The sequence below is a fragment of the Loxodonta africana genome, chromosome 3 (genome assembly GCF_030014295.1).
Source record: "Loxodonta africana isolate mLoxAfr1 chromosome 3, mLoxAfr1.hap2, whole genome shotgun sequence".
NCBI lineage: Eukaryota > Metazoa > Chordata > Mammalia > Proboscidea > Elephantidae > Loxodonta > Loxodonta africana.
This window is the reverse complement of record NC_087344.1, coordinates 190446478-190455901: the sequence shown is the minus strand read 5'-3', so window position 1 is coordinate 190455901 and position 9424 is coordinate 190446478.

Below are 9424 nucleotides of genomic sequence, written 5' to 3'. Positions count from 1 at the left end.
ATTCCCCGTGTCCATTCAGCCAGCCTCTGTCCCCCTCCGCCTTCTCATCTCTCCTCCAGGCAGGAGCTGCCCACATAGTCTCGTATGTCTGCTCAGTTATGTAAATTTTAACCATGATGTTAAAATTAGTTTAAGATCTTAGGTATTTTAACCATTTTTCCATTGTATGTGATACACATGGTTTTGTCTAATCTTTCACTTCACTTTTTGTTTACAGTGAATCTTAAAATATGGAACTTTAGTCTTTGTGTAGCTAAATCTCTCAATGTTTTTCTTCTGAGTTTCTGAGTTTCTTGTCTTTCTGTCATCTTCTATCAGAGCGTGTTATAAAAATATCCTCCTATGTTTTCTGATAATGCTTTCTCAGTTTTTTTTTTTTTTTAATATTCACTCAATGTATTATATATGTATTTTTTTTGGTGAGAGGTAGGAATCTGACTTTTACTGATTTCTGTATTTATGTCTTTATTTTTTGGAATTTTTCAGTTATGGGAAGTAGGGATGTAAATTTATTTTTAAAAACAGACATAAATTGCCCACTATTATTTAGTAACTATAGAAGCCCAGGTGGCACATAGGGTTAATCAACTCAGCTATCCACTGAAAGGTTGACAGTTTAAACTCACCCAGGGGCTCCAAGGAAAAAAGACCTGGCAATGTGCTTCCATAAAGATTACAGCCAAGAAAGCCCTATAGGGAAGTTCTACTCTGTCACATTTGGTCACTATAAGGAAAAATTGATCTGATGGCACCTAACAACAACAACAAAATTTATTAAATAGTCTATTCTTTCCCTTTTTATTTCAATGCTACCTTTATCTCGCTCGAATTAAACATGAGTCTGTTTTTGGACTCTCTGTTTAATACCGCAGATTTTCCTACCACTCTTCCCCTTGCATAGTCCACTTCAACCGCGTTAGCCTCGGCGTTCCTCAGATACTTCAAATACAGTACCATCCCGGGGCATCTGTACTTGCTGTTCCCTATACTTGAATGTTCTTCTTCCTGATAGCCTTGCTCCCTTATTTGCTTCAGCCACATTTTCAATTTAAATGTTTTAAACTGAGTTTCTGTTCCTGGACCATGGAAAAATTTTCTTTTTTTTTTTTTTTAGGACAAACACTATGTTTTATATTTCGTCTGCCATTGCTATATTAGGAACTCAGGGAGGGCCTCAAAGGATGAAATTGGAACACCATGTTATCCAGAAATTGAATTTCTTTGTAAGATCATTTCTCTTCTGTTAAGAAACTTTGCCTTAACACTTTCATTAAACCTCTCCGTGGCATCTTACATCTCGCTGCTTACTTCTTGATCAGTTTTTTCCTTCATAAACTACAATTTTCTAGTTCTTCATGCTGAGGTCTGTATTAAATTGTCCAAAGGGGGCAAAAGTAGGATTTAAGACTGATAGTTCCGTAGGGTCGCTATGAGTCAAAATTAACTCAACAGCAATGGGTTTGTTTGTTTTGATCCATTATATTCTTCAACAGTTTTAATATTTTATTCCATGGTCTTTTTGTTTTATTATTGCCTTTGACAAGGCTTCTTTCAGTTTAATTGTTGTAGTTTTATAGTTAATCTGCCTTTTCCTTCTGGTTGCTTTTAAGATTCTCTACTTTTGGTATTAAACGGCTTCATGATAGTGTATCTAAAATTTATTTATTTTGCTAGAAATTAATCCTTTTTAAAACTGAGAATTCATGTCTTTCTTCAAGTTTGGAAAATACTTGGTTATTGCTTCTTTTTTTATTATACCGCCTCATCGTTATTTTAAATCCCTCCTTCAAAAATTCATATTGCAAATTTACTGGACCTTTTCAATCTATTCTGAAATAATCTTTCAAATTTTTCATTTCTTCATTGCCGTTGTTATATTCTGAGTAATTTCCTAATTTCTGTCTTCCAGTTTACGAATTCTCTCTTCTGTTATATTTACTTTGTTGTTTAACATATTTCTACCTTATTTCAGTGACCACATGTTTTCTTTTGAGAGTTAAATTACTAGCAAAATAGTTAAAAGTGTGATCTCCAAAAAGGATTGTCTGGATTTACATCTTGGCACCACCATTTACTAGCTCTGCAATTTTGGTCAGATTAACTAATGTCTTTGTGTTTCCTTAGGTGTAAAATTGCAGTAGCTATTACAACTAGTATAAGTTGTTCTTGTTATTGACCCTATGTACAGCAGAACTAAATACTGCTTGGTCCTGCGCCATCCTCACAATCTTTGCTATGCTTGAACCCATTGTTGCAGCCACTGTGTCAATGCATCTCATTGAGGGTCTTCACCAACACCACAATTCAAAGGTTTCAACTCTTCTTTGGTCTTCTTTATTCCATGTTCACCTTTCACATGCATAGGATATGATTGAAAACACCATGGCTTGGGTCAGGTGCACCTTAGTCTTCAGGGTGACATCTTTGCTTTTCAACACTTTAAGAGGTCCTTTGCAGCAGATTTGCCCAAAGCAATGTGTCTTTTGATTTCTTGACTGCTGCTTCCATGGGTGTTGACTGTGGATCCAGGTAAAATGAAATCCTTGACAACTTCTATCTTTTCTCCATTTATCATGATGTTGTTTATTGGTCCAGTTGTAAGGATCTTTGTTTTCTTTATGTTGAGGTGCAATCCATACTGAAGGCTGTGGTCTTTGATCCTCATTAGTAAGTGCTTCAAGTCCTCTTCACTTTCAGCAAGCAAGGTTATGTCATCTGCATAATGCAGGTTGTTAATGAGTCTTGCTCCAATCCTGATGCCCTGTTCTTCTTCATATAGTCCAGCTTCTTGTATTATTTGCTCAGCACACAGATTGAATAGGTATGGTAAAAGGATACAACCTCGATGCACACCTTTCCTGACTTTAAAACATTCAGTATCCCCTTGTTCTGTCTGGACAACTACTTCTTGATCTATGAACAGGTTCCTCATGAGCACAATTAAGTGTTCCAGAATTCCCATTCTTCAGAATATTATCCATAATTTTTATGTTCCCCACAGTTGAATGCCTTTGCATTGTCAATAAAACACAGATAAACACCCTTCTGTTTTCAGCCAGGATCCATCTGACATCAGCAATAATATCCCTGGTTCCATGCCTTCTTCTGAATCCCGCCTGAATTTCTGGCAGTTCCCTGTTGATGTACTGCTGCAGCCTCTTTTGAATGATCTTCAGCAAAATTTTGTTTGTATGTGTTATTAATGATATTGTTCTATGATTTCCACATTCAGTTGGATCACCTTTCTCGGGAACTGGCATAAATATGGCCCACGGTATATTCAACATTCTTTGCCAACACAATTCTTCTTTGGTCTTCCTTATTCATTGTCCAACTTTCGCATGCATACAAAGTGGTTGAAAATACCATGGCTTGGGTCAGTTGCACCGTAGTCCTCAAAGTGACGTCCTTGCTTTTTGAACACTTTAAAGAGGTCTTTTGCAGCAGATTTTTTCAATGCAATGTCTCTTGATTTCTTGACTGCTTCTTCCATGGGTGTTGGTTGTGGATTCAAGTAAAATGAAATCCTTGGCAAATTTAATCTTTCCTCCATTTATCATGATGTTGCTTATTGGTCCAGTTGTGAGGGCTGTTGTTTTGTTTAAGTTGAGGTGCAATACTGAAGGCTGTAGTCTTTGATCTTCATCAGTAAGTGCTTCAAGTTCTCTTCACTTTCAGCAAGAAAGTTGTGTCAGGTGCACATTGGAAGTTGTTAATGAGTCTTCCACCAATCCTGATGCCATGTTCTTCTTCATATAGTTCATATTGTCTGATTATTTCCTCAGTATACAGATTGAATAAATATGATGAAAAGATACAACCCTGATGCACATACTTCCTGTCTTTAAACTACGCAATATCCCATTGTTCTGTTTGAAAGGCTGCCTCTTAGTCTATGTACAAGTTCCTCAAGAGCACAATTAAGTGTTCTGGAATTCTAATTCTTCATAATATTATTCATACTTTGTTATGATCCACACAGTTGAATGCCTTAGCATAATCAATAATATACAGGTAAACATCTTTCTTGTACTCGCTACTTTCAGCCACTGTCCATCTAACATCAACAATGATATCCCTCCTTCCATGTCCTCTCCTGAATCTGGCTTGAAATTGTAGCAGTTCCCTGTAAAGGTACTGTTGCAACCACTTTTGAATGATCTTCAGCAAATTTTACCTGTGTGTGTGATATTAATGACATTGTTTGACAATTCCCACATTCTGTTAGATGACCTTTCTGTGGAATGTACACAAATATGAATCTCTTCCATTTGGTTGGCCAGGAAGTTGTCTTCCAAATTTCTTAACATAGATGAATGAGCACCTCCAGCACTGCATCTGTTTGGTGAAACATCTCAATTTATATTCTCTCAATTTGGAGCCTTGTTTTTCACTATTCCCTTCAGTGCAGCTTGGATTTCATCCTTTAATACCATCAGTTCTTGATCACATGCTACCTCCTAAATGGTTGAATGCTGATCAACTCTTTTTGTTACAGTGGCTTTGTGTATTCCTTCTATCTCCTTCTGATGCTTCCTGCATTGTTCAGTATTTTCCCTGTAGAATCCTTCAATACAGCAACCCAAGGCTTGAATTTTTTCTTCAGTTCTTTCAGCTTGAGAAATGCTGAGCATGTTACTCCCATTTGATTTTCTATCTCCAGGTCTTTACACATTTTATTAAAACACTTTACTTTGTCTTCTCAAGCAGCCCTTTGAAATCTTCTGTTCAGCCTTTTACTTCATCATTGTTTCCTTTCGCTTTAGGCACTCTATGTTCAAGAACAAGTTTCAGAGTGTCTTCTGACACTCGTTTTGTTTTTACTTTCTTTCCTGTCTTTTTAAGGACGCTTTGCTTTCTTCATTTATGGTGTCCTTGATGTCATTCTACAACTCATCATCCCTGATCTTATCTGGCCAATCTTTGGACATTATATCTTGTGATGCTCCTCTTTGAAGTCTTGTGTCTGCCATTCTAAAGTCTGTGGATCCCTGAGAAGCTGTAGTTGGCCCCTGGTTCCTTACTTTGCTCTTGCTGCTCACTAGTCCTGGAGTTCCTCCCTTCTCCTCTTATTTGTTTGATGAAAACCTACCCATCTCTCAGGATTCCATTCTTCTGGAAGTCTTTCCTCCCCTTCCTCACTCAGCGCTGTACCAATTTTATATGCTGTACAGAGTCCCACCACAGCACACACCACATGAGTGTGTTTGTTTTTTCATGTTAGTCTCCTGATGCTAGACAGTAATTCCCAAAAGGGTAGGAGCCATATTTTTTCATGCATGCGTATTGAGTGCCATGTACTGTGCCCCCAAAATGAAGGACATTGAATAAAACTGTATTGAATGCATGAATCCTTAAATGAATGTTTCTCCTGCCTAGAATCAGACCTAGGCGAATAGGGAAGGTGTTGTTAGCAGAGGATGTCAGAAGAATAAGCAAACAACCTCAGAGAAAATCAAAACTGAAAGCCGAAAGTATAATCCCTGTCTATGGTTCCTGGCTTTCTTCTGCCACAACACAACTGATGATCATTTGCTATGAGGCCATCTACAGAAAGCTCCTGTAAGTGACTATATTAAGGATCAGCAGTCAATAACCCCACCATCCACAGTTCTCCTTGGTCATACTTCCTGCCTGGGAAGTAATAACTCATCTACCTGCTGGAAAACTCACACACTCACAATTAAATTTCAGATTGAATTGTCTTTGGACTTTGGTGTGCCCTCCCCACCTGCCATCATTGGGGAGCCCAGGCCACCTACCAGGCCTTTTCACAAGAGAGAGGCTTTCTACCTGCTGCAGGTGCTTCTCCAATGTCTTTCTAGAATCTCACTATGGATTTCCGTGCCTCTGCCTCTCCTCAGACTTCAAGGCTGGTTCTTCCTTCGCTTGGTATCACAGGAATAGCAGGAGTTTATCAGACTTTATACTGCTACTGAAGGAATGAGTACTCTTCATGAAGAAGAAAAATTTGGCTCTGTAAACTCCAGTCCCCTAGAGCAGACCTTATCTGAGACTGCTACCCACTTATGCCATTCTCTGACTCCCTGGAGCAAATACATAGATATGTCTTTTAGATCCTGGATCTCTGGGACATCTCCATCTTTGGATCTCCCAGAGAGATAATGGATGAGAGCCTTCAGGCATTCTTACATATTCTGAGTTCCCTGTCATGCTATTTGACTATGGAGAGACCCAGTGGATTTCTAGCAAATAATGAGTTGCATTGTAGAGGATCTTTTGGGCAGAGGGGTCTTATCTACCTAAACAACACCTGGAAAGTGTCTATGAAGACAACATACAGATTTCTATGGGCTAATTCTGCTTCACGAGGTCTAGAACAAACAGTATCACCTGTACATTAATGGCAAAAGTATATATTTATAGCCTTGAACATGAAATTCTGAGGTCAAGCCCCATTCAACAAAGACATATGTCATTCAAGATAATTGTGGTAACTGTTAAGATAACAACTATGCTACTACAACAGGGATAATATGACTGTGACTACTTCTACAGACATTTATGCAGCAATTACAATGATAAGCAATTTATATACACTAAAAAAGAATTCTTAGACTTGGTGGCCTTGGAACCCTAAACTTGATCAAAATTCCTAATCTCTGGCTGTGGTCCCTAGTTTGCATACAAGTTTAGGTAGGCTTCAAGGCTATGTTTATCTACACGTAATTAATTGTCCACCATCTGTCAGATACAGAGCAGCACCTAGGTGGATCATATCAACCATCTTAGAGGACTTATAGCCATCATTGTAGCCCAGGCCCCTCAGTACAACAGATTTGGTCTTCAACAACTTTCTATTATTTTCTATCTGCAGCACCCACTTTCACCTCAACCATGAGTTCCGCTCCACACCATTTGGTAACGCCTTAGGGAATACTAAATTTAAACTGAAGTGGTTATATTTCCGTTGATCAGAATCAATGAAAAGTCATGGGTATTTTGAAAAATCTTCTTAGATGACTGTGAAAAACTTGCACCCACCACCAACTCCTCTACCACCTTTTCCATGCCCTCCTCTCTATCTTTTTCCTTAATTCCCTTCCTTCTACCAGAATCCTATGCCTTCTTGGGTGGCTAGGATGAGGAAGAATTACAGGTCATCTAGAAGCCCTTCTTGAGTTCCTGGGTGGTGCAAATGCTTAACACACTCAGCTGCTAGCCAAAAAGTTGGAGGTACAAGTCCATCCATTCAAATACATCTTGGAAGAAAGGCCTAGCAATTTGCTTCTGAAAGTCCAGCCATTGAAAACCCTACGGAATACGTTCTACTCTGACACACATGGTGTCACCATGAGTCAGGATCAACTCCGTGGAGACTGGTTAGAAACCCTCCCAGTAGGCAAGGATTCGACAAGAAGCTCGGTGACTATTTCTCGTTCCAGGGAGAGAATAGGTCGTTCTTCTAAATGCATACAAAAGTGAGAGTAGCATTGCTTGCTTCTCTTTGAGGTGAAAGAGGCCATACAGCCCAGAACTTTTTTTTTTAATGAATCTTTAATTTAAAAATACACAAATAACATATGTTTATTATAAGAATATTAGAAAACACCGAAAAGCAGAATGAGAGAAATGAAAACCACTTTAATTCCATGTTTCGTATATAATTACACTAACACTTTATTGGAGCCCTGGTGGCGGAGTGGTTAAACAGCTCAGTTGCTAACCGAAAGGTCGGCAGTTCAAATTCACGAGCTGCTCCTTGGAAACACAATGGGGCAGTTCTACTCTGTTCTACAGGGTCGCTATGAGTTGGGACCGACTTGACGGCACCTAACAGCAACATCTTATCATCCCAAACACTTTTTATTGGGGATAGCGGGCTACTAATTTGAGACAAACTGCATTCTGTGTTCACTTTCCCCTTGACAATATATCATAAACATCTTTTCTCGCCATGAAATATTCTTCTGTAGAAGCATTTTAATAGCTGCTTGTTATTCCACGGTTTGACAGTGGATTTATGTTTTAATCTTCCTTTGGCATTTTAGTATTTTGTTTTTTCACTATTATAAGAAATGCTTTGATGAATATCCCAAAGTAGAGTGACATTTATAGTGAGTGATAATGTTAAGTATTCACCTGAACAGATGGCATTGACTCTATGATTATTTCCCTATCAGTCAGTCACCAAGCTATAAGCGCTTATGCTTTTGTGGTTTAAAGTGTCATGCTGCATAAGACCTGGACAGCCTGATTCTGAGTACATTTTTAGACACAGTAAAAAGTGTGAAAGGTACAAGCTGTGTAAGGTGGAAACCCGTTAGTGAACGAAAACAAATATTTTCCACTAAAACAAGCTATAGACAAGGGGTGAAATTGCACCCCGTCAAAGGTGGAAAACTTGTGAGACCTGGAAAAACAAGGCAGTCCATCAATTTCTGGTTCTCACAGGTTTCACCATATAACATTAATAGGGATCACATCTAATCAGGACGAGAGTCCCAGCAGGGACTAGCATGATGCATGATTTCTACCCACCAAAAAAACTGACGAGTGTGGCTATTTTAGGACCAGCCTGGGGTACAAAAAACAAAGTGAATTAGAAACATGGAAGGGGACATGTTTTCAGTGATATAGAGCAAGTATTTTGAATTTTAGTAAGATCCTGTTCTAGAGGGAAATTGACTAAGAAAATTTCAGGTAAGAAATTTGAGCCATTGGGATAATGATTCTGGTATCTTAAGGAACATTGAAAAGCAATACATCATATTAATATACCATAGCGCTAAAGAGCCAGGCTGTGGGACTGGGCTTCCTGGAATCCTAGCTCTGCTACTGCTACCGCATTGATCTTGGTCAGCTTACTCACCTCAGTTGTGTAAAGGAGATCACAACAGTACCAAATTCAGAAGCTGACAGGGACTTTAAATAACTTTGTGAAGAGAAGGCACTTAGAACTGTGTCTGACTCATTAAGAGCCCTATATAGTCATAACCAGCACCCTTGGTGGCAAGATGTGAAATTTCTCTGCCAGTAAGAGAGGATCATCTTTAACTCTCTTGGTGCCTATAGAACAGACAATAGAGATAACACTTTGCTGGTCTCTTCTACTTCCTTTTTTTGCTAATTACGTAAAACCTATTCTGAAAAGCAGGCTCCATTCCCTGCTCAAAGGCTCCAGTTGGTGGCTGTAAGAATATCTCTTCTCAAGTAGCTGCACCAGGTCCTCATGTTGCTGTGGTCATTGCTGGTCATCTTTGGTGAGTTTGATTATTTGATTTGGAACTGAGGTGGCCAACAGGATGAGGTGTCCACCTCCTGAGTGGTCTGGGGTTTAACCAGAGCCCAGGGACAAGTAGGAATGCTCAGGTCTTTGCTTCCAGCCCAAATTTCAGAGGCAGATGCAAAGCAGTGGGGGATGGCCAGATCAGGGGTCTGAGGAAAATCAAATCGAAACACA